At 38.8% G+C, this 27,223-nt stretch overlaps 1 protein-coding gene across 2 annotated transcripts in view; it reads right to left on the bottom strand.

Moving 5' to 3' along the window:
- disp1 (dispatched homolog 1) overlaps positions 1 to 27,223 on the bottom strand; it is a 123,527-nt gene that overhangs the window by 48,797 nt on the left and 47,507 nt on the right. Inside the window, exon 1 of one of the 2 annotated variants that reach the window (XM_079831994.1) lies at positions 1,825 to 2,285. The exons of the other annotated variant lie outside the window; for it this stretch is intronic. The gene's annotated coding sequence lies outside the window, so the exon portion shown is untranslated. Of the gene's footprint in view, positions 1 to 1,824; positions 2,286 to 27,223 lie in introns of those variants that run through there. 2 annotated transcript variants of the gene reach the window in all.

The raw sequence follows: 27,223 nt of genomic DNA, 5'->3' as shown, positions 1-27,223 counted from the left end.
TGCATCTATCCATCATAAAAGTGCATCTATCCATCATAAAAGTGCATCCATCCATCATAAAAGTGCATCTATCCATCAATTGGTTACACAATGCTTTGATGGCATTAGCATAGCACTTGCTGAATGAGGACAGCAATATAAAACATGTAACATACAGTATATCTGTTGTCAAACTAAGCTCATGCTCCACTCGTCACATGATGGAAACCCAACATAACAGAAACTCTTCTAAACTAGCATAAAACATTAAACACTACTAAATCTTAACGTTAATCTTGCAAAACAAAAAACTAATTTAACACTTCATTTGGGCCTTTACTGTCCCTTTTGAGTGCCATGGTTTACGATAATATTCAACAAAATAAATAACACTGTTCTAGTGGTTGGATATTTTAGTTCCAAAATCTTACATATTGTGCCTTTAAGTCACTTATTACGTAAGCATTATTGCATTAGATAATAAAATGATCTGAATGTGTCTCAAATGTTTCCATGGTGTTCTTTAGTAGATATATGGCTTCTCCTGAAGTTCCCACAGGTGTAAATGCACTACTGTTGTAGAAGAAGCTCTTCATTTTCAACACTTGATGTATTATCAATCCAAATCGTGCAAGTGTTTGTGCGCTATCATTCCTAACAGTACATGATTTTTATTGTATTGATATTTTATCATCTAATGCAATGATTTATTGCAATATGCCAACAAAACCTGGACCATACTGTGAACAATTTGCACAAAAAAAGTAACACCGAACACTCAGACACGCACAAGCTATAGTTGTAGATCATTTTCTTTTTAACATAATTGACAGGATAAGAACAGGACGAGCAGTGACCAGAAAAACACACATTCATTCCTTTAATTAAACTACAGATAGATAGACAGACAGACAGATAGATAGACAGACAGACAGACAGACAGACAGACAGACAGACAGACAGACAGACAGACAGACAGACAGACAGACAGACAGACAGACAGACAGACAGACAGAGATAGATAGATAGATAGATAGATAGATAGATAGATAGATAGATAGATAGATAGATAGATAGATGGATAGATAGATGGATAGAACAGACAGACACGCAGAGATAGATAGAACGATAGAACAGACAGACAGATAGATAGAATGACAGACAGAACGATAGATAGACAGAAAGACAGAACGATCGATCGACAGAACGATAGCATGATAGATAGAACGACAGACAGAACGATAGATAGATAGAAAGAACGACAGACAGAATGATAGATAGAACGATAGACAGACAAACAGACAGACAGATAGACAGAACGATAGACAGAACGATAGACAGAACGATACAGAACGATAGAACGATAGACAGAACGATAGACAGAACGATAGAACGATAGAACGATAGATAGATAGATAGATAGATAGATAGATAGATAGATAGATAGATAGATAGATAGATAGATAGATAGATAGATAGAACGACAGACAGAATGATAGATAGACAGACAGAAAGACAGAACGATCGATCGATCGATCGATAGATAGATAGAACGAAAGACAGAACGATAGCATGATAGATAGAACGACAGACAGACAGAATGATAGATAGAACGATAGATAGATACAACGACAGACAGAATGATAGAACGATAGATAGACATACAGACAGACAGATAGACAGAACGATAGACAGAACGATAGAACGATAGAACGATAGAACGATAGATAGATAGATAGATAGATAGATAGATAGATAGATAGATAGATAGATAGATAGATAGATAGATAGATAGATAGATAGATAGATAGATAGATAACAAAAGCCAAACTTCTGGTCACTTACAGAGATTAGGACAGATCCCAGGTTTCCATTCCTTTCAGACTCATTACATAAACCCAAACTGATTTAAAAGAGCCTTTTGGTGAGACAGGCTAAGATGTAATCATATATTATGTTGATATATCTTCTTCAGTCGCTGTATCATCTGCTCGAGCGCCAACTGTGTCTCCAAACCGCGTTATTTACTTCTGGACTCGACAAACTTTTGCGCCACAAACATCCAAACAAACGCGCCCGAGACTCCGTAAACAAACTTAAAGTCTGCTTTAAGAGTTCCGTTCCATGAGCGGAGGCAGAATAATATTCCTCAGTCACAATAACACGCTGTAATCCTTTCGAAACGAGCGAGTTATAACGCGCGTTTGCTGAGAACAACGGAGCGCGTTCAAACACTCCATCGACGCGACGCAACAAACTCCAGCGCTTCCATAGAGCCAACCAGGCTGCGCACACACAGCGCGAGCGACGGATCCCCTGACGTCAGCGGCGCCTTGACCAATCAGAGCGCTCGCATTATAATCAAAGGACCTGCATTGATTCTAACGAAGCGTTCTAGTGTTGTCGCAGTAAACATGAAGATTTTAAATCATGAATCTCCAACACAGGGACGAACACTGGGTTTGATTTGTTCCACACAGACACATTAACTCAGGCGAGATCATATAGTACTGGTTCATACTGCAGCTTACAACACATTCAATAATTCTATATTATGAAATATAGTTTGGAATTGTTCCTGATATGAATTGATAACAGTGATATGTTCTGTAAATTCAGGATATGGAGTTGGTGATTGGTCTTGAAGTGTGATTTCTGCAGTAGTGGGATTTAAATGTTGTAACTGATGTTTCCAACACAAGCCTGAAAGGGCACAAAAGATGTATAGGCTACCTACGATTTCAAATTTTACAATATTTTACATCACATCCCCCATTTTATAAAGGACGGAAGGATTAATGGATGGACGGAAGGATGTAAGGACGGATGGACGGAGGATGGATGTGCAGACAGATGGATAGATGGACAAATGGAAGGATGGATGGATGAACGGACATTAGGAAGGATGGATGGATGGATGGATGGATGGATAAACAAATGGACAGATGGACGGATGGATAGATATAAGGGTAGATGAATGGACATACGGATGGATGGATAGACGGAATGATGGATGGATGGATAAACGAATGGACAGATGGATGGATGGATGGATGGATGGATGGATAGATATAAGGGTAGATGAATGGACATACGGATGGACAGAGGGAAGGATGGATGGATGGATGGGTGGGTGGAAGGATGGATGAACAGGATGGATGGATGGACGGACAGATGGATTGACGGATGGACGGACAGACAGAAGGATGGATGGACAGACAGGTGGATGGATGGATGGATGGATGGACGGACGAACAGGATGGATGGATGGATGGATGGATGGACAAATGGAAGGATGGATGGATGAACAGGATGGATGGACAAATGGAAGGATGGATGGATGAACAGGATGGATGGATGGACAGATGGATGGATGGATGAACGGACATTAGGAAGAATTGATGGATGGATGGATAAACAAATGGACAGATGGATGGGTGGGTGGATGGACGGACGAACAGGATGGATGGATGGATGGATGGACAAATGGAAGGATGGATGGATGAACAGGATGGATGGATGGACAGAAGGATGAACGGACATTAGGAAGAATTGATGGATGGATGGATGAACAAATGGACAGATGGACGGATGGATAGATATAAGGGTAGATGAATGGACATATGGATGGACAGAGGGATGGATGGATGGACGGGTGGAAGGATGGATGAACAGGATGGATGGATGGACAGATGGATTGACGGATGGACAGACAGACAGAAGGATGGATGGACAGACAGGTGGATTGACGGATAGACGGACAGACAGAAGGATGGATGGACAGACAGGTGGATTGACGGATAGACGGACAGACAGAAGGATGGATGGACAGACAGGTGGATTGACGGATAGACGGACAGACAGAAGGATGGATGGACAGACAGGTGGATTGACGGATAGACGGACAGACAGAAGGATGGATGGACAGACAGGTGGATTGACGGATAGACGGACAGACAGAAGGATGGATGGACAGACAGGTGGATTGACGGATAGACGGACAGGCAGAAGGATGGATGGACAGACAGGTGGATTGACAGATAGACGGACAGACAGAAGGATGGATGGACAGACAGGTGGATTGACGGATAGACGGACAGACAGAAGGATGGATGGACAGACAGGTGGATTGACGGATAGACGGACAGGCAGAAGGATGGATGGACAGACAGGTGGATTGACAGATAGACGGACAGACAGAAGGATGGATGGACAGACAGGTGGATGGATGGATGGACGGACGAACGAACAGGATGTATGGATGATGGATGGATTGACGGACAGATGGATTGAAGGATGGATAGATGTAAGGGTAGATGAATTGACATACGGATGGACGGACAGACGGAAGGATGGACAGAGGGATGGATGGAAGGGACAGGCGGGCGGGACGATGGATGGATGTGTGGACGGACGAATGGATGTACGGAAGGGAAGGATGGGCGGATGTACGGACGGATGGACGGACAGACAGACAGATAGATGGATGGGTGGATGTGCGGACGGATGAATGGACATACGGATGGACGGACAGACGGAAGGATGGACAGAGGGATGAATGGATGGATGGATGGATGTATGGATGGACAGAAAGATGGATGTATGTATGGACAGATGTACGGACGGACGCACAGACCGATGATGAGAAACAGAGCACCACACATCCCAACCCATCGCTGCTCCACATGTTGGTGCTGAGCTGCAGGACGATGAGGGTCTGAGTAAAGACGCTCCACTGAAATAACAACAGCCGCTGAGCTTCAAAGGGAAGAGGCTTCCAGAGAGAGGGGCACTGTAACTGGATCAAGCCATAATCAAAGCGCTCCGGGCCAACCCTGTATCGATCGCCAGCCGTTCATCAAAGCTGACAAGGTCAGCCAACAACACAGCGGGAGAGAAGGAAAAAAAGAAGGGAAGAGAAAGAAAATCACAGAAGGACGAGGGCCACAGAGGAAGGGTGTGTTATGTTGTTGTCTGAGAAAGTACCTTTCCATTCCAAAATGCAATAAGATAACAGTTTTTTTAATCACTTTATATTGAAAGTTAGCTAATACCACCTACTAAGTGGAAAATATAACTTTTTAAAAACAGATGTTCACCAATAAACAGTGAAACTAAAGCTCCGTTCCAAAACCCAGCGAAGATGCAAAAGCTTTTCCATGAGGTCTTTATGCTGCCTTCTAAGATACACTTAAAAGCATCTCATATATCCATTGCAGCGAAGGCAATCCCAGAATGCACTGCAATGAGCTCAGTGAAAAACAATCAATTCAAGATGCGAGAGAAATGTCAACCAGAGACATATTTGATTCAATACCGAAAAGTATTGATAAAAATAGATTACATTAAGTGCAGATGGACTTTGTTACCCAATATGTTTGTTCTATGCAGTATCTTTTATCTTTTTTATATTGGAATTACATCTATTGAATGTTTCAGTACTGCCATTTCATGCATTTTGCAGACTATATAGGCCAGTGTTTCCCACAGATTAGAAACCAATTTGTGGGGGCGGGCAGGCGGGTACATGGGATTGGCACAAATATCGATTTCGATCTTGATTCAGTATGAATTTGTACATATATAGCCTACTGTACATATAAGGGAAAATAAGTTTGTCTTTTTAGCACTATTTGAAACTTTTCTTGGGTTAAATTATATTTGCTTGCATTCATTAATATTCTCTTGTGTTTGCTTATATAAGTATCATTCAAAATATTAGGATGCAAGTTATCAACTTTTTAAAATTTCACATTTAAAGAAATCTAGTGTTTGATCATGTCTAAATATTTATTCAAATGCAACACCTAAAAATAAGTTAGCAGTTATGATCTGCATTACGTTTTCGAGCAACAGACAGATGTATATTTATTAAAGAGCCATACAAGAACCTATAGTGGGTAAACCATGGCTTCACAAATGAAAATGATTATTTTTCCAGCCACAAAATGACTCTAATTTGCCTCTTTGCATTGGAATTCTCTATTTTAACCTTAATTACTGCACTAATTGTAATATAAATAATGCAAAATATTTTAAGTGGTCATTAATGGACCATAATTCTTGCAGAAATAGTAGGCCTATTAAGTACCAAAAGATATCCTCAAAATATTCAATAAATATTATTAAACTAAAATATAGAACATTTATTTAATTGAAAAATTAAACCGCCACAAATTTGTCTATGTGTGGAAAACACTGTAGGCGATTTTAAATCAGTTAAAGGGTTAGTTCACCCAAAAATGAAAATTCTGTCATTAATTCCTCACCCTTAAGACCTCCGTTTATATTCGGAACACAAATGAAGATATTTTAGTGTAAAGCTGATGCTGAGAAAGGCTTCAGATAGGCCTCCATTGGCATTCAGTACATTTACACTCACAAGACCCATAAAAGGCACTTAAAACATCGTTACAAAGTCCATCTCACCACAGTGACTCTACAATAATTTTACGATGCGACGACAATAGTTTTTTTGCTGAAAAAAAAATCTAAATAACATCTTTATCCAACTTGTTCTTGTCTTCCGTGTGTGCCTCCACGACGCCTCCACGAGCGGGATGCTGTCTATGGCGTGGGAGGCGTGCGTGCTAACAAGGACACTAAAGACTGCAGCCGCTAGTATAATTTGCTTGCGCGCCTCAGGGGAGTGAGGTTTAAATGCACAGCTCTTATGGCCTACATTACACTCACCCCCCTGAACCTCATTATCATCACCAAATGTACCCGGTCCAACTTGACCCACTCCAAGCGGGATTCGGATCGGCGTGGGAGGCAGGCCTGTGCTAACCAGGACGCTAAAGACCACAGCCGCTAGTGTCAGTCGCTAGAGCGCCTCTTGAGGCCAGGGGAGTGAGGATTACACACACAGATCTTATGGCCTATGTTACACTTCCCCCTCTAAACCTCACTCCCATCGGGGTCATGACACCAAATGTAACCGGTCCTACTCGACCCGCTCTAAGTGGGATTCGTATCAGAGTGGGAGGTGCTAACAAGTACGCTAAAGACTGCAGACGCTAGTGTCAGTCGCTTGCGTGCTTCTTGAGGCCAGGGGAGTGAGGTTTACACACACAGCTCTTATGGCCTACGTTACACTCACCCCCCCAAACCTCACTCCCATCCGGATCACGGCACCAAATGTAACCGGTCCTACTTGACCCACTCCAAGCAAGATTGGAACCGTTGTGGGAGGCAAGCGTGCTAACCAGGACGCTAAAGACCGCAGCCTCTAGTATAAGCCGCTAACACGCCTCAGGAGAGTGAGGTTTACACACACAGCTCTTATGGCCTACGTTATGGTGCGTTCACACCGGACACGATTCGCGCGAGTGATTTACATGTTAAGTCAATGCAGAGACGCGAAATGGCATTCTGCGGCGCGATTCGCGCGAATGAGGCGGCGAGATTCGCGCGATTGAGGCGGCGCGAAGGACGCGAATTGAGCGTTTTGAACGCGCGATTCGCGCAAATCGCGTGAATCGCGCGAAACGCTCAAGTTGAAAAATCTGAACTTTGGCGGATATTTCGCGCCACGTTAACCAATCAGGAGCTTGCTCTAGTAGTGACAACAATGAGGAGAAAATCTGTATATTAATATCTGGTTCAGACAATATGATTATCACTGTGATAACATTAAATGACATGAAACACAACCCAGTCTCTTTTTGTTAAATGCAAGTTTATGTATGATCAATAATACAAAAGTATAAGTAATGTATAACAAGCTATACATGAAATAAAGCAAACAATGCAGTCAAACATTCAAAGTCAGTGCTAGTAGGCTAACGTTACAACTGCAACGTACAGTTATAGCCTAAAAATATAAGGTAATGAAACTTATCTTTGCCCTCAGCCTAAACGATTTGCCAGGGAACAAATTATAGATCCATGAGACCAAAGATCGGCCGTTACAAGACGAATTATAGCTCGAGACACACCACAGAGACATCAGAGCCAGCGGCAGACGGCAGAAGGACTGGCCGAGGAAAGGTTGCCCTCGCCGGCTTTCACATGCGCTGAGCGCGCTGTCCGCTGGAGCTCACAGCTCCGACAACGGCAGATAAAATGTTCAAATAGGCACTGTTTATGTAAATAAACCACAGATTTGAGCTTTAAACAACTACATTATCGACTGAAAAAGTCTTAAAACTACGTTTTGTCACACATTAACAGTAGATATGAACAAAAAAAAGACATGTAAACACAGCCCATGTCAGCCATTTCTCAACGAGCTGCTGGCGGAAGCCCCGCCCATGACGCGAATTCGCATCTGTTGTGCAGTGAATGTCACGCGCGATTCGCGCGAATTTCACGCGTGATTCGCGCGAGTAAACTCAAAATGTACACGCGAATTATTCGCGCGAATCGCGTCCGGTGTGAACGCCACATTACACTCCCCCCACTAAACCTCACTCCATCCGGGTCACGGCACCAAATGTAACCGGTCCTACTCGACCTGTTCCAAGAAGGACTAGAACCGGTGTCTACGGCGTGGGAGGCGGGTTCGCTAACAAGGATACTAAAGACAGCAATCTCTAGCATAGACAGCTCTTATTAGCTGCCGTAACACTAGTTCCGCCTCCTCGATGACATCACACACATTGTTACAGACGACAAGCAATGATTGGTCGTAAAGCAAAGCGTAGTCTGGCATGTTTGTTGTCCATGACACGACCAGAATTTAGGAGTCAAAATGTAGGCGTGCTAACAAGGATGCTAAAGACCGCAGCCACTATCGAGCGAGTCTGCACTATTGCATGGGTGCTCAAGCTCATCCCTAATTTGAAACCCTCAATGACAATAGAACCCCAAATTTCTCTGTGAATTCTTGTGTGTCTGAGTTTTTTCCGAAACTCTAGGGGACCAAATCTCTCCGACGCCTTCTGATGAGGACGGACGAGTCCTGGCTGGTTCCTCGGGCCCTCTGAGTACCACATGTGTTTTACTGCGCTGGAGAAAGATCAATACACGCTAAGCAAATTATGGAGCAGATCAAAGCAAAACAGTTGGGAACTCTTAAGGGCTTAAGTAAATATTTAGACATCTAATATGAAAAGTATATCGACAGTATTGTTTAATTTACTCAAAGTGTTCTGATTAGTCGTTGTTGTTTAGCAAACATTAGCGCATGGGGCTGCAGGTGATGGTGTTAGCCATGCAAGTAAATTAATATGCAGCTTTTATTCTAGGCTACAAAAATGTTGATCCATAAAAGCAGGGAGGAATGGAACCTTTGGCTGGAAATGAAATATGGGAGTGTGTTCCTGATTTACATTCCTCATACAAGTGTTGCCTAACGGCTCTCAGGTGCAAACGAGAGCAACAACTCAGATCTGTATGACAAGCGATCATTTTGTTTAGGTTTTGTGCAAGATAGATAGAACGGTGGAACGATAGAACGATAGATAGACAGACAGACAGACAGACAGAAAGAACGATAGATAGATAAGATAGATAGATAAGATAGACAAAACGACAGACAGACAGACAGACAGACAGACAGATAGATAGATAGACAGATAGATAGACAGATAGACAGATAGACAGATAGACAGATAGACAGATAGATAGATAGATAGATAGATAGATAGATAGATAGATAGATAGATAGATAGATAGATAGATAGATAGATAGATAGATAGATAGATAGATAGATAGATAGATAGATAGATAAGATAGACAGACAGACAGACAGACAGACAGACAGACAGATAGATAGATAGACAGACAGACAGACAGACAGACAGACAGACAGACAGACAGACAGACAGACAGACAGACAGATAGATAGATAGACAGATAGATAGACAGATAGACAGATAGATAGAACGATAGATAGAACGATAGATAGAACGATAGATAGATAGATAGATAGATAGATAGATAGATAGATAGATAGATAGATAGATAGATAGATAGATAGATAGATAGATAGATAGATAGATAGATAGATAGATAGATAGATAGATAGATAGATAGATAGATAGATAGATAGATAGATAGATAGATAGAACGATAGAACGATAGAACGATAGATAGATAGATAGATAGATAGATAGATAGATAGATAGATAGATAGATAGATAGATAGATAGATAGATAGATAGATAGATAGAGCGATAGAGCGATAGACAGATAAGATAGACAGAACGATAGACAGACAGACAGATAGATAGAATGATAGATAGAACGATAGATAGATAGATAGATAGATAGATAGATAGATAGAACGATAGATAGATAGATAGAACGATAGATAGAACGATAGATAGATAGATAGATAGATAGATAGATAGATAGATAGATAGATAGATAGATAGATAGATAGATAGATAGATAGATAGATAGATAGATAGATAGATAGATAGATAGATAGATAGATAGATAGATAGATAGATAGATAGATAGATAGATAGATAGATAGATAGATAGATAGATAGATAGATAGATAGTTTGTTACATGCAATTGGCTTGTCGTTTGATGTACATTTTGATTGGTTGAAAGCAAATAGTGGGAAACATGTCCTGTTTGATCCTAAATCCTGGATCCTGTTGCCTACAGAAGTGTCCGGATGGACAGACAGGCAAGCAGACAGACAGACAGACAGACAGACAGACAGACAGACAGACTGATAGAGCTGGTAGAAAAATGAGAGATCAGAGAGACCAGCGTTTGTTCGGCTCTTCCTTTGAGGAACGGCCCAAACACTGCACCGGCCATCAGAGTCCGTCTGAGATCTGGCCCGGCTCCGCAAACAGCGGCGGCTCTGGAATTCTGGACGGAGGAGGAGAGGGGGGGGGGGGGGGGGGGTGCGTCTGTCAGACAGTCTCCTGGACTTCCACACACTTTTTGGAGAGTGGATGTCAAATTTCTCCAGGGGCCTCAGATTCCACAGCGAGGGAGGATCAGGGGCCAGAGGAATTCTGACATGATGTCTCAAGGCCAACATGAGGAGAAACAGCAGTCTGACTGTATTATAGCAGGACAAGACACATTTTTCTTAAAATTACATCTCAATATCAAACTCAATCCAATTTAGACGAAAGACATTCTTCCCTCAAAAGAATAGAGTTGATGAAGTTCAACTCTATCAATACCAATAACTGAATAATGTTTTTTGTATGATTTTGAAAGAAGTTCTTCTGCTGACCAAGGCTGTATTTATTTGATAAAAAATACAGTAAAAATGCTAAAAATTGTGAAATATTATTATCATTTAAAATGTCTGTTTTCTATGTGAATATATAGTAAAGTGTAATTTATATCCTGTGATCAAGGCTGAATTTATCATCATTACTCCAGTCTTCAGTGTCACATGACCCTTCACTAATCACTCTAATATGAGGATCTGAGCTCAAGAAACATTTATGATTATTATCAATGTGGAAACCAATACATTTTAATTCTAAGGATTCTTTGATGAATATAAGATTTAAAAAAAACTGTATTTATTTTAATTAGAAATATTTTACAATATTATAAATATCTTTACTGTCACTTTTAATCAATTTAATGCATCCTCACTGAATAAAAGTATTAATCATACCGACCCCAACCCTTTGATATGATAGTGTGTATTGTATAACTAACATTATACACTCACCGGCAACTTTAATAGGTCACCTGTTCAACTTCTCATTAATGCAAATATCTAATCAGCCAATCACATGGCAGAAACTCAATGCATTTTGGCTGTGAAATCGCCCCCTATACCCTTAAATAGGGCACTATTTGAGGGCACAGTCATTTGTAGTGGTGTCCGAAACCATAGTGGACGTAATTGAGTGCACTCATTCAATCCCATAATGCACCGCGATAACGATTGTAAGCTCAAGAGAATACCCATAATGCACTATGAGAGTTGCAGGCCGAGTGAATTCCCACATCTGGCCAGAAGATGGCGAATCACAGACTGTATAAAACAATGGACGTAGTGTCCATGGCGTCACCTGTAGGTTTCTGAAGAGCATTTTTGAAGCCCAAAGTGGGCGGAGCCGGCCGCCGCCATCTTGGCAGCGGGTCACCGCGCATCACTCCCGGATAATCGAAAATGGGCAAAGAGGCGGGATGTGGGTGGAGACAGACAGCAAACAAAAGTCTAGTAGTGACCGCAGTGGCACCTGTCACTCAAAGTGGCCACGCCCTTAATTATGCAGAACTTTAAGGCTTAATATAATTTATGGTATAGTACGGCCGCGAAGATCCGCGACTATTACGCAGGAATGAGAAAGTAGTTCCTAGCCATATAGGTGTAGAAAATCGCAACTTTTCATTTTCAGTTGGTCTTAGCACACGATGTAACTGTAGAAGAGTCAAGTTTTAAATAGGGAAAATATTGCAAGTGTCTTTGGTCATTTTTTGAATGAGATGCTAATGGACTGATCAGAATCAATGATGTATGCTAAGCTATGCTAAAAGTGCTACCGCCAGATACAAAGATCGGCTGAATGGATTCAAAAACGGTAAAACTCAACTATTTAACTCTAGGGGACTTGTAAAATGAGCCTATTTTCAAAAAAAAGTGGAGTGTTCCTTTAACCCAACGCTTTAGCCTCTGAAATAAACACTTGAATTGCTTATAAAATCCATATAAAACACTTAAAGCGTCATTTAAACGTTTAGCCTACTATCACCACCATCACAGTAAAAAGGCATTTTTGACAAGATGAGGCAGGCAGATCGCAACGGCGCGCGCAAACGAAACGGGCTACACAATCGAAACAAATAAATAAATAAAAAAAATATGCAGGTTGTCTTACCTTACACCTCTCCGTGAAATTAATATAAATCCGATCTTCAATTCCCGCGCTATATGCACATTTAACGGAGTTCATGTCAATGAAAGCAACCGATATAAGCATTTTATTCATCAGCTCATTTCAACATCAAAGACCGCATTATGAGGACGAGCGACCTAAACACTGGTAAGAGCCTTTAGTCTCATTCGTTTTAATGAAGATGGTTGTGTTTTTGAGCATTTAAGACTTAGTTTATTTTCAGTTTCACCTGTGCCAGTTTGCATGTTGGCTTGCTTTACTCCTTCTCTAAACACTGTGCGAGTCACAGTTGCGGACTCGCGATATCATGGTCTCATGTTGTTTCCACCAGCGCAGCACATCTCATTTTAATCATTGAATGTCTAAAATATAAAATGAAGGAGAAGCCTAAAAAGGCCCGAAGCCCGGCCCGCGTATGAGGTATGACGGGAAAATTGGCCCGAAGCCCGGCCCTAGGGGCGTAAAAAAGTCGGGCTCGGGCAGAAATGCAGGGCTGTAGTTTCTGTGCGAGTAAACCTCACTCCTCTGATCTCAAGAGGCGCTCTAGCGACTGATGTTAGAGGTTACAGCCTTTAGCCTCCTTGTAAGAGCGTCTGACTCTCATGCCGGCGGACCCGGGTTCGAGCCTCGCTTGGAGCGGGTGGTGCGAACAGAAGGTGTTACACTATCTTCCCTCCATCTCGTTCACTCGGATGTGCGTCATTGCTTGCGTTGCATGAGTGCCCACTCCTGGCATAACTGGAACGTCCTAAGCCCTTGATCACTTTCTGATTTATTATTAATTTTTTTCCTTTACGAAATTGTTTAATGCAGCATTCTACATGTATATAGGTGTGTTTGGGTTGTTTTAAATGTTTTTTAAAATAATTAAAATATCATAGAGTTGTTTGTGGTGGGGTAAATTAAACGCGATAAGCGGTGACGTCACATTCGTATTGCATTGTGGTATATGAAGCTGCCTGAAGTGACACATGAAGTAGGCCCTGTCCCAAATGTCACCCTAAACCCTAAATGACCAGAATGACAAATGGGACACCCTACGGTCTCGTGGACTTAACGGACATGCGGAAGCCATTGTGAGTCCACAAGACCGAAAGTGCACATGAAGTGTGCCATTTGGGACAGGGCCGTTGACTCGCTCCCTTGGTCAAAATCGAGGGAGCGAGGGTCTGTCCATATAAACTTCCCTCGTCCACGAAGTGGAACGCACTTCAAAATGGCGGCGGGGATTCCCCCGAGGGGAAGTGCTTAGGGAAGTTTGCAAGTGTGTGTAAGAATGTAAAGAACAAGGCCAGATTGTCTGGGTGAGGAACAAAGACTGTCTGAAAAAAATGAAAGCGATTAATATCTGAATCCACTCATACAATTATCACTCTCATCTGAGACAACGTCCCACTGAGTGAATCAACTATGAATGGCTTCATTTGCATGTATTTATCTTGTCTCAAACTCCTGATCCCCTCTCCTGGGAGATCACTAAATCCAATAGATTTTGGGTATATTTCAAAGTCAATTCTCACTATACAATATTATATGTGTTTGGTATCGTTTGAAATGTCTCAGTGCGAATGGTACAAAAATTTCATAATCACAGAAATATACAAGAAGTATATAAGAGTTTTCATAAGTGACTTATGAAGGTGGGTGTGGCTGTTGGAGCCATTTGGTTTCCTTTCAATCGAGCCAAATGGGAATTCGTCTCAATTTAAATTCCCTTTGTTTTCATGTATTTCCATTGGAAACAGTTTTCGGTCTGGTCTGAGTTATTTAAAGCGATGCAGCAATGAGTTCGGGGCCCATACTGTAATAGAGTTGGCCCGTACCGCAGAATGTCTCGAATATTGCGTTGCGTAATATTCAGAAGTAAGGTATCGATATCTTATTCTTTGCTACTGAGTATTTGATGTTATGTACGAATTATCTTTGAATTGATTATGTAATTGGCATTATACATTTACCTGTCTGTTAATAAAATTGTTACATTTTGATGCTTTCTGAATTACTCTGTAATCTCCAGAACGTAACGATAATTGCAACAAAGGGTTAAAAAGAAATGATTAAATGTGTGACTAACTATCAAATATAAATGACCAAACAACCCATTGGCATTCTACCCTAAATTCAACAATATGATAAATGGATTAAGATTAAAGATATATTAGTTTTAAATCCATTCTACCCAGCGATCCTTGGAGCGAATTCAGCGGCCTTACATGTGTGTCTAAAAGTGGAGTGGAACGCAACAGCGAAAGTTGACGCTTATTCACTCCTTCAATTGTCTAACCCTAAGCCTTAGCTCTGATGTTAGTGGAGTAATGTAGGGAATAGTGAATCTGCAGGAACTGTGTGATGCTCTCATGACAAATGAACCACAATCTCTGAGGAATGTGAAACTCTGATCTGACATCACACGGTTTTATTAAAGTTGAACAGAATTAAATCATAAATCCTTAACTGATGAAAATTTAACACAAACATTTGTGAAAGCCAACCACAAAAAACTCCCCTTAAAAAAATTATGAGTACATTTGTGATAAATGACCACAAACCCACAAAAATATCAAAAGTGCGTAATAAATTTCAGCTGTTGCCACGCGGTTACACCCGCAGCGCTGCAGCCTGGTCTGCGTCTCGTTCCGCTTTCATGCCAACACAAACCGAATCACCTCACCCTGCATGATTTCACTCAGCGGCTCCAGGAAAGACGGACGCGCGTGTGTGTGTGTGTGTGTGTGCTCTGATTTTAACGAACAGGCCCGTACTAACAGCGCTCGGCTGGGGAAACACTGCTGGCATCCTGCCTGTGTCATGTTTCCAATGTGAACCAACACCTGCTGGCCGCATTAAAAATGTGAAACTAAACAACACACACACACAAATCTGTTCATATTTCATTACAGATCTGCATCTCACACAAACCCTTCATTGCCTTCATTACTCAAACCATTTTAACCTATATTGTATGTCTTACTTTTGCGCCAAATATGCTCAAACTAACAGGTTTATGTTTTAAAGGGATAGTTCACCCAAAAATGAAAATTATCCCATGATTTACTCACCCTCAAGCCGTCTTTCAGACGAATACAATCAGAGTTATATTTATTCTTCCAAGCTTTATAATGGCAGTGACTTCTTGTTTAGTTTTTGAAGTCCATAAATGTGCATCTCTCCATCATAAAAGTGCATCCATCCATCATAAAAGTGCATCCATCCATCCATCATAAAAGTGCATCCATCCATCATAAAAGTGCATCCATCCATCATAAAAGTGCATCCATCCATCATAAAAGTGCATCCATCCATCATAAAAGTGCATCTCTCCATCATAAAAGTGCATCTATCCATCATAAAAGTGCATCTATCCATCATAAAAGTGCATCTATCCATCATAAAAGTTCATCCATCCATCATAAAAGTGCATCTCTCCATCATAAAAGTGCATCTCTCCATCATAAAAGTGCATCTATCCATCATAAAAGTGCATCTATCCATCATAAAAGTGCATCTCTCCATCATATAAGTGCATCTATCCATCATAAAAGTGCACCTATCCATCATAAAAGTGCATCCATCCATCATAAAAGTGCATCTATCCATCATAAAAGTGCATCTATCCATCATAAAAGTGCATCCATCCATCCATCCATCATAAAAGTGCATCTATCCATCATAAAAGTGCATCTATCCATCATAAAAGTGCATCCATCCATCATAAAAGTGCATCTATCCATCATAAAAGTGCATCTATCCATCATAAAAGTGCATCTATCCATCATAAAAGTGCATCTATCCATCATAAAAGTGCACCTATCCATCATAAAAGTGCATCCATCCATCATAAAAGTGCATCTATCCATCATAAAAGTGCATCTATCCATCATAAAAGTGCATCCATCCATCATAAAAGTGCATCTATCCATCATAAAAGTGGCATCCATCATAAAAGTGCATCTATCCATCATAAAAGTGCATCCATCCATCATAAAAGTGCATCTATCCATCATAAAAGTGCATCCATCCATCATAAAAGTGCATCTATCCATCATAAAAGTGCATCTATCCATCATAAAAGTGCACCTATCCATCATAAAAGTGCATCCATCCATCATAAAAGTGCATCTATCCATCATAAAAGTGCACCTATCCATCATAAAAGTGCATCCATCCATCATAAAAGTGCATCTATCCATCATAAAAGTGCATCTATCCATCATAAAAGTGCATCCATCCATCATAAAAGTGCATCTATCCATCATAAAAGTGCATCTATCCATCATAAAAGTGCACCTATCCATCATAAAAGTGCATCCATCCATCATAAAAGTGCATCTATCCATCATAAAAGTGCATCTATCCATCATAAAAGTGCATCCATCCATCATAAAAGTGCATCTATCCATCATAAAAGTGCATCTATCCATCATAAAAGTGCATCCATCCATCATAAAAGTGCATCTATCCATCATAAAAGTGCACCTATCCATCATAAAAGTGCATCCATCCATCATAAAAGTGCATCTATCCATCATAAAAGTGCACCTATCCATCATAAAAGTGCATCCATCCATCATAAAAGTGCATCTATCCATCATAAAAGTGCATCTATCCATCATAAAAGTGCATCCATCCATCATAAAAGTGCATCTATCCATCATAAAAGTGCACCTATCCATCATAAAAGTGCATCCATCCATCATAAAAGTGCATCTATCCATCATAAAAGTGCATCTATCCATCATAAAAGTGCATCCATCCATCATAAAAGTGCATCTATCCATCATAAAAGTGCATCTATCCATCATAAAAGTGCACCTATCCATCATAAAAGTGCATCCATCCATCATAAAAGTGCATCTATCCATCATAAAAGTGCATCTATCCATCATAAAAGTGCATCCATCCATCATAAAAGTGCATCTATCCATCATAAAAGTGCATCCATCCATCATAAAAGAGCATCTATCCATCATAAAAGTGCATCCATCCATCATAAAAGTGCATCTATCCATCATAAAAGTGCATCCATCCATCATAAAAGTGCATCCATCCATCATAAAAGTGCATCCATCCATCATAAAAGTGCATCTATCCATCATAAAAGTTCATCCATCCATCATAAAAGTGCATCCATCCATCATAAAAGTTCATCCATCCATCATAAAAGTGCATCTATCCATCATAAAAGTGCATCTATCCATCATAAAAGTGCATCTATCCATCATAAAAGTGCATCCCTCCATCATAAAAGTTCATCCATCCATCATAAAAGTGCATCCATCCATCATAAAAGTGCATCTATCCATCATAAAAGAGCATCCCTCCATCATAAAAGTGCATCCCTCCATCATAAAAGTGCATCCCTCCATCATAAAAGTGCATCTATCCATCATAAAAGTGCATCCATCCATCATAAAAGTGCATCTATCCATCATAAAAGTGCATCTATCCATCATAAAAGTTCATCCATCCATCATAAAAGTGCATCCATCCATCATAAAAGTGCATCTATCCATCATAAAAGTGCATCCATCCATCATAAAAGTGCATCTATCCATCATAAAAGTGCATCCATCCATCATAAAAGTGCATCTATCCATCATAAAAGTGCATCCATCCATCATAAAAGTGCATCCATCCATCATAAAAGTGCATCCATCATCATAAAAGTGCATCTATCCATCATAAAAGGGCATCTATCCATCATAAAAGGGCATCTATCCATCATAAAAGGGCATCTATCCATCATAAAAGTGCATCTATCCATCATAAAAGTGCATCTATCCATCATAAAAGTGCATCTATCCATCATATAACTGCTCCACACAGCTCCGGGGGTTAATAAAGGACTTCTGAAGCAAAGAGTTTGCAAAGAAAAGAAATCCATATTTAAATTCCATATTTTTCACACACACCCACGAAATCATAAGTCCTCATTATGAGCATCTTTGCCTCTAAGATCCCGTTGTAAATAGAATCGTTTGTTAAATATTGGAGATTATTTCGAAAACCAACTTTCGCGAACTAGTCCTAGGTTTTTGGCTCAACCTCTATGAAACCACTGCGGCCCAATTCTCGGGACTCTCTCAGTCGATGCTCAAATGCTGAGCTTTGCCCTTTGGATAGCTGCGTCACTTAGGCCAAATATACCCAAATGCCTATAAATCCCAAACGGATGCTCAAAACGCCACAAAATTTGGTGAGCACCTGCAGCATGCGACTCTAAAGAAGCATGCCAACATTTAGGTAGATTGGACCACAGGTGGCGCTATAACTGTTAAAAAGCTTTAAAAAAACATATATCTGACCCACAGAACCAGTCATAAGGGTCAATTTTTGAGATCTCAAAGCTGAATAAATAAGCTTTCCACTGATGTATGATGTTTGGTGTTGTTGTTAGGACAGGACAATATTTGTTCGAGATACAACTATTTGAAAATCTGGAATCTGAGGGTGCAAAAAAAATCGAAATATTGAGAAAATAATCCAAATGAAGCCCTTTGCAATGCATATTACTACTAATAATAATTGTTTGATATATTTACGGTATTAAATTTACAAAATATCTTCATGGAACATGATCTTAATATTTTTTCGACATAATTTTGACTCATATAATGTATTGTTGGCTATTGCCACAAGTATACCCGTGAGACTTTTGTGCTCCAGGGTCACATATTTCCATAGAAAATTGCCTTTATTGGGTGTAAAGGGTCTTTTCCATCTCTGATCTGGGTGGCTACAGGCAGATTAAGTGGTTGGGGGTCATTTTAGGGGTTTTTATGAACGCATTGACAGGAGCCCCCTTACAAAGTTTTGCTTAGGGCCCCCAGAAGTCTAGGACCGGCACTGCTTTATAGTTATTATTTTTGGTGTGAACCGGCCTTTATTGTGCACAATTCATCATCAGTGCACAATATTAAAAGGAAAGCCACATTATGGATGGGTTGCAAACATAGTTTCACACCGAGTCCAGTTAATGAACAAGGCATTTTTCATTTTAGTGCGCTAAAATGGAATTGCAACAATTGTCAAGTGTGCAAAACGGTAACATTTTAGCTGAGATGTGCGCTCTGAAACACTAGCATCAGGGTACCAGCAGAGACCCGAGCAGGCAGAATGATTAATGTGTGCTTTGACAAACCTGTCCTATAAACACAAACATGTGTGCACTCACTAATGTCTCTGTAAGGCAGAGTGTGTGTCGTTGTTTCGATGTTTAAAACACTCAAGACTGTTTTTCTGATGTGGTTTGGAGTTGCTGGGATGATCCCAGGGTCTTGCCTTCACTTCCTTCCCTGTTTAACGACAAATAAATGTAAGGAAAGTGATACTGAGGCAGGAAAATGACATGCTCGTACAGTAATAGTGGCTTGAAATGAGAAAACCAGGTGCATTTGTATGTTTAACCCTAAAAAAAAGAGCAGATCATGTGACAAAACGGACAGCTGCCTTCATAGCGGCTTACTTGATGCGTATATGCACTACAAAAATACAGCATATCACACAAATGGAAAGAAGGAATGTTTGTTATCTATATACACTATATATTTGTTATGTATATGCATTCCATGTAGAGCTGCACAGTTCTAGATAAATTGAGAATTTTTTTTTTTGTTTGTTTAAAACAGATTCATGATTCTGAATAGACAACTAAACATAATAACGTCCTTTACTAGAGGCTCAGACCTCTATAATGTTAATTACTGCAGTCTACTTAAAAATATATATTTAATTTGATTGTGTTTTAAATGATTCGAGTGAATGATTCAATGACCCACTCATAAAGACTTCACTTGTTTCATTACTGGATGAATCAGTGTTTTTGAGTGAATCTCTTGAATGAATGATTCAATGACTCGCTCATAAGGACTTCACTTGTTTCATTACTTGATGAATCAGGGTTTTTGAATAAATCTCTTGAGTGAATGATTCAATGACTCACTCATAAAGACCTCACTTGTTTCATTACTTGATGAATCAGGGTTTTTGAACAAATCTCTTGAATGAATGATTCAATGACTCACTCATAAAGACTTCACTTGTTTCATTACTGGATGAATCAGCGTTTTTGAGTGAATCTCTTGAATGAATGATTCAATGACTCACTCATAAAGACTTCACTTGTTTCATTACTGGATGAATCAGCGTTTTTGAATGAATCTCTTGAGTGAATGATTCAATGACTCACTCATAAAGACTTCCCTTGTTTCATTACTGGATGAATCAGCGTTTTTGAACAAATCTCTTGAGTGAATGATTCAATGACTCACTCATAAAGATTTCACTGGATTCATTACTGGATGAATCAGCATTTCTGAACAAATCTCTTGAATGAATGATTCAATGACTCACTAATAAAGACTTCACTTGTTTCATTACTGGACGAATCAGCGTTTTTGAACAAATCTCTTGAATGAATGATTCAATGACTCACTCATAAAGACTTCACTTGTTTCGTTACTGGATGAATCATCATTTTTGAACAAATCTCTTGAGTGAATGATTCAATTACTCACTCATAAAGACTTCACTTGTTTCATTACTGGATGAATCAGTGTTTTTGAACAAATCTCTTGAATGAATGATTCAATGACTCACTCATAAAGACCTCACTTGTTTCATTACTTGATGAATCAGGGTTTTTGAACAAATCTCTTGAATGAATGATTCAATGACTCACTCATAAAGACTTCACTTGTTTCATTACTGGATGAATCAGCGTTTTTGAACAAATCTCTTCAGTGAATGATTCAATGACTCACACATAAAGACTTCACTTGTTTCATTACTGGATGAATCAGCGTTTTAGAATGAATTTCTTGAGTGAATGATTCAATGACTCACTCATAAAGACTTCACTTGTTTCATTACTGGATGAATCAGCATTTCTGAACAAATCTCTTGAATGAATGATTCAATGACTCACTAATAAAGACTTCACTTGTTTCATTACTGGATGAATCAGCGTTTTTGAACAAATCTCTTGAATGAATGATTCAATGACTCACTCATAAAGACTTCACTTGTTTCATTACTGGATGAATCAGCGTTTTAGAATGAATCTCTTGAATGAATGATTAAATGACTCACTCATACAGACTTCACTTGTTTCATTACTGGATGAATCAGCGTTTTAGAATGAATCTATTGAATTAATGATTCAATGAATCACTCATAAAGACTTCACTTGTTTCATTACTGGATGAATCAGTGTTTTTGAACGAATCTCTTGAGTGAATGATTCAATGACTCACACATAAAGACTTCACTTGTTTCATTCCTGTATTAATCAGCGTTTTTGAACGAATCTCTTGAGTGAATGATTCAATGACTCCCTCATAAAGACTTCACTTGTTTCATTACTGGATGAATCAGCGTTTTAGAATGAATTTCTTGAGTGAATGATTCAATGACTCACTCATAAAGACTTCACTTGTTTCATTACTGGATGAATCAGCATTTCTGAACAAATCTCTTGAATGAATGATTCAATGACTCACTAATAAAGACTTCACTTGTTTCATTACTGGATGAATCAGCGTTTTTGAACAAATCTCTTGAATGAATGATTCAATGACTCACTCATAAAGACTTCACTTGTTTCATTACTGGATGAATCAGCGTTTTAGAATGAATCTCTTGAATGAATGATTCAATGACTCACTCATACAGACTTCACTTGTTTCATTACTGGATGAATCAGCGTTTTAGAATGAATCTATTGAATTAATGATTCAATGAATCACTCATAAAGACTTCACTTGTTTCATTAATGGATGAATCAGTGTTTTTGAACGAATCTCTTGAGTGAATGATTCAATGACTCACACATAAAGACTTCACTTGTTTCATTCCTGTATTAATCAGCGTTTTTGAACGAATCTCTTGAGTGAATGATTCAATGACTCCCTCATAAAGACTTCACTTGTTTCATTACTGGATGAATCAGCGTTTTAGAATGAATTTCTTGAGTGAATGATTCAATGACTCACTCATAAAGACTTCACTTGTTTCATTACTGGATGAATCAGCATTTCTGAACAAATCGCTTGAATGAATGATTCAATGACTCACTAATAAAGACTTCACTTGTTTCATTACTGGATGAATCAGCGTTTTTGAACAAATCTCTTGAATGAATGATTCAATGACTCACTCATAAAGACTTCACTTGTTTCATTACTGGATGAATCAGCGTTTTAGAATGAATCTCTTGAATGAATGATTCAATGACTCACTCATAAAGACTTCACTTGTTTCATTACTGGATGAATCAGCGTTTTAGAATGAATCTCTTGAATGAATGATTCAATGACTCACTCATAAAGACTTCACTTGTTTCATTACTGGATGAATCAGTGTTTTTGAACGAATCTCTTGAATAAATAATTCAAAACAGCTGATTGATTCAGGAACAAAGCAGAAGAGAGTGAGCGAGTCGTCAAGTCCTTCATTAGAACGATTCGCTCAAAAACACAGATTGATTCAGTAATGAAACTGAAACTGTTGCTGGGAACCGTGCAATGGCTCAACTGTTTGAAACTATTTTAGCTGGCAAAATAAAATTGACAATATTGTGTCTAACATGTAAGTCACCTAATAGCCTATTCACTTATTGTTTATTGAATTGTTGTATAAAGTCAATATCACATTTGCAAATGCGCTCGAGAAAACTCACGTGATATTGCTATTGAATATTAAGACTTTTTTCAACCAAATCTTGTTTTTTGGAAGCATTTTGATGAATTTTGGTGCCCCAAGCCCCCATTAACTGCTGAATTGAATCGAGCAAAATTGCTAAATCTTTCTTTCCGTTTGTATGAAAAGACGAGGGTCGTTCCAAAACACTCTTTCACAAATTTTCACAATAAACGGGGAATGAGTAGTGCTTAAGGCAGCCAAATATTGATATCCAAGACCTTAAAACAGAGAAACACATACACTCTTGCCATACTTGGATTTATTAGGTGATTATACGAGTGTGTGAGAAGATCTTAACTGTATTTGCAGTAAAAATGACTAGTTGACTACAGCAGGTTCTCCACCCAGAACCTGCTGGGGCCTGCGATTAATCCTTCATCCGCTAAATGAGCTCAAAACATATTAACATCAATGACATCAGGAGCGGCTCTGACAGGAGCAAACCTCAGAGGACTTTACACTGCGAGGTTCCCAGGATGAAAAAATCTGCGAGGTGGAGAAATAGGGAAAAATACTAATTTTGTCCGTCTCCTGCACAAACTGATTTTCCAGAACTCGGCAGCTAAACTTATATCATCCGGAAAACGCTCTGTATTCTCAGTGTGGTGTCATAAAAATGTGCGAGAACTCTTAGGACACTGTGGCTCTGTTCTGGAAGCTAGTGAGCTGCCTATGCTAGCAGTATTTTGAGTAGGGGTGTAACGGTACACAAAACTGACGGTTCGGTACGTACCTCGGTTTTGAAGTCACGGTTCGGTACGGATTCGGTACAGCAGTTTTACAAAATTGCTTTTTATTAATTTTTATTCAACAGTGGTTTAATGAAAAAAAATTGTGTCTGTCCTTAAATTAATTCAGTTATAACTAAAAGTTTCTTAAAGATAATGCTGTAAACTATATAGGGAGCCCTTACTTACATATTGCTATTAAAGATTAACAACAGAGCCCAAACTATTAGCCTAAATTCAGTTGCTATTTATTTTTAGATATAATAATCAACACTCATAAGCTTCACATAAGGCAGTTTTTGCAGTAACTTCTAAATCGAATTATTATAATTTTTTCTCCAATTTTTTGTTGAAATATAATCATTTAGTGGCTGTAATTTTAATGACAGGTTTATTTAAACATACATTAAATAAACAAGACATCACTAACAGGCTAAGTAGTATATAATGAATATATATAGGCTAATATAATGAATATATAGGCTAATATAGTGCATGTATTCAGTGAAAGAGTTAATCTCTCTAACGTTAGTGAGCTAACAGCTGTGGACACTGACTTCTGAGGTAAACGTGATTCTACACGACATTGTTTACCAGCTGTTTTATTGTCTTTCCGCGGTTGAATCACCAATGGAGTGATTACACAACATATGATACGTTTCAGTAAGTTGTAATGTATCCTCAACAAGATATTAATTTATATTTATTCTCTTCCTGATCGCGACGCGTTCACTCGCGCGGCGCGCGCTGCCGCTTGAAGTTGAACTGATACGCGTCTATCAGTCACGTCACATTAAAGAGCATTAAAATGCATTTATCGTTTGAATTTCGTGATAAAATGGACTGAATACTCAATATGTTTGTGTGGGAACTAGGATTGAAGTGTGTTCCGCGCTTTAAACAAGCCGACTGTTAACTGTTAAAGATTGCATTCATAACCGTTCGGTACACGCGCGCACCGAACCGAGAGCCTTGTACCGAAACGGTTCAATACGAATACGTGTACCGTTACACCCCTAATTTTGAGGGATGTGCGGTGTTATCGTAGGCCTTGTTTACAGCTGGGATAAGTCGATCGGATCACGAGACACATTCCCGTTTACACCTGCTGTTTTAATCCACTTTCAACCACTTCTGTCCTGATTTCTGCGATGGGCGGGTAAATGTATGGACTTTTTCAAAATAAGCTAGCGCAATTTACATATGAATCTGACTGGAGATGATGGGGGAAAAAAACAGGAATGTCCAAAATGTCGTCGCATTAACAGTATACATTACAATCCGCGGAATTTGTTTTTGTATTTCTGTCTGTATTATTTTGCTCCTGATCTTCTAATAGTGCTAACAACTTGTACAAAATACACGTTCTTGGAAGAGAATTATAATTCTTGTCTAATCAAGTTTTTGTACCCGATCTGATCTAATATAAAGAACACCAACTTTGCTGTTGATGGCACACTTTGTAGAATATATATAGGCCCAATTTCATATAATAACCCATAGTTGCACTATGTATAAATTACTTTTGATATAATTCTTATTGCTATTTATAAATCCTTGGTGTCATTGATGTAAAATACTAAAAATATTCTACTTAAAATTTAGTTTTGACTATTTAGTAGAATAATTGAATAACTGATAACAGAAAAATCTGAATTCCATTAAAAGATAATCATCTGAAAGGTACTTTTTTTTTACTTATGTACAAGCATATCAATATTTACTTATTTAATAGCCCATATTTTAATTCAAGATATGTCATTAAAAAAAAAACACAATAGATTTTGTCATAATAGAATTCACTCAATTAACCTATAGGTTTTAATGAAATTGAAGATGCCATCTAATTCATGAAAATATTAAATAATAGCCCCGTTTACATTTAAAAGCAATAACACCAGTAACAACATGCTACTTGGGGCCTTCTGTGCCAAATATGGCTGGGTCATCTTACCCCAAGAGTAATTTTATCTTTTTACTTCAAAATAAAAGCTATAACATTTACTCCACAAAGCCAAAAACATTGTGTCCACAAATCCCTCATTATCAAATAGACACAAAAACTTTGACATTCATCATAATACAATATCACTATTTTCGATAGACACAAAATTAGACCAAAACTGTTTTGACTGACTAGTAAGAGTAAGATGGATAATTTGTATGGACAAGAACCAAATTTCCAATTCCCTTTTTTGGTTTGGACACTGCCCCTCAAAATGTCTGTGAGTGTGTGTTAGAAATCAGGAATGGAGAGAGAACATCGTGCTTCGGATGTTTTTCGTCTTCAAACCAAACTTGAATCTTCAGCCGACAAAGTTTAAATCCCGTCTGGCTAGAGCGTTACCGTTAAAATCACAAAATTATAGTGATTTTAACGGTAAAAGACTGTAAAAATGCTACGGGTAAGAACAGTTAACAGAAAGTTTTTGCACTATATACGGTTAATTACTGTAATAGATCTAACCTTAAATTTAATGTAATTTTACAGTAAAATACCGTTAAATTGACAGTTTTTGGAAGTGAAAAAGAACAAGTCGCAGTGTATTTCCCAGAATTCCCCGCGTGACACTTCACATTTGATGTATTCGTTTTTTCTAATCAGTTATGTACGTTAGGGTTTTATGTTACATTTAATGTTGTTAAATGAATGTTTATTGCATTTTTTAAAATGTCATGTGTGTTAAGATGGTGTTTAGTGTGTGTGTGACACTGTGCACCTTCTGTATATGAGTATTGATGAAGCTTTGATTGATCATGTGACTCATCTCCACTGTGATTGGTGGTTGTCAGTATCTATCAAAGGTACATAACAGAATTTAGTATTTCAATAGGTTGGTAATTTAACATTATTTCAGTTAATGAAATACGGTTATTTACTGTAAATTTAACTTAAATCTGTAAAACAGTAAATGTTGCTACCGTATTTTTTACTGTAAAGTTCTGGAAACCACAGCTGCCGTTTTTTTACCTTAAATTTTACGGGTATTTTTTTTACAGTGGAAAGTAGACGTCTTTTAGTGGCTTTTTGGAA

Source organism: Gobio gobio (assembly GCF_949357685.1).
Source record: "Gobio gobio genome assembly, chromosome: 12".
Taxonomy (NCBI): Eukaryota; Metazoa; Chordata; class Actinopteri; order Cypriniformes; family Gobionidae; genus Gobio; species Gobio gobio.
Note: the sequence above shows the minus strand (reverse complement) of the source record. Positions and strands in the feature narration are given on the sequence as shown.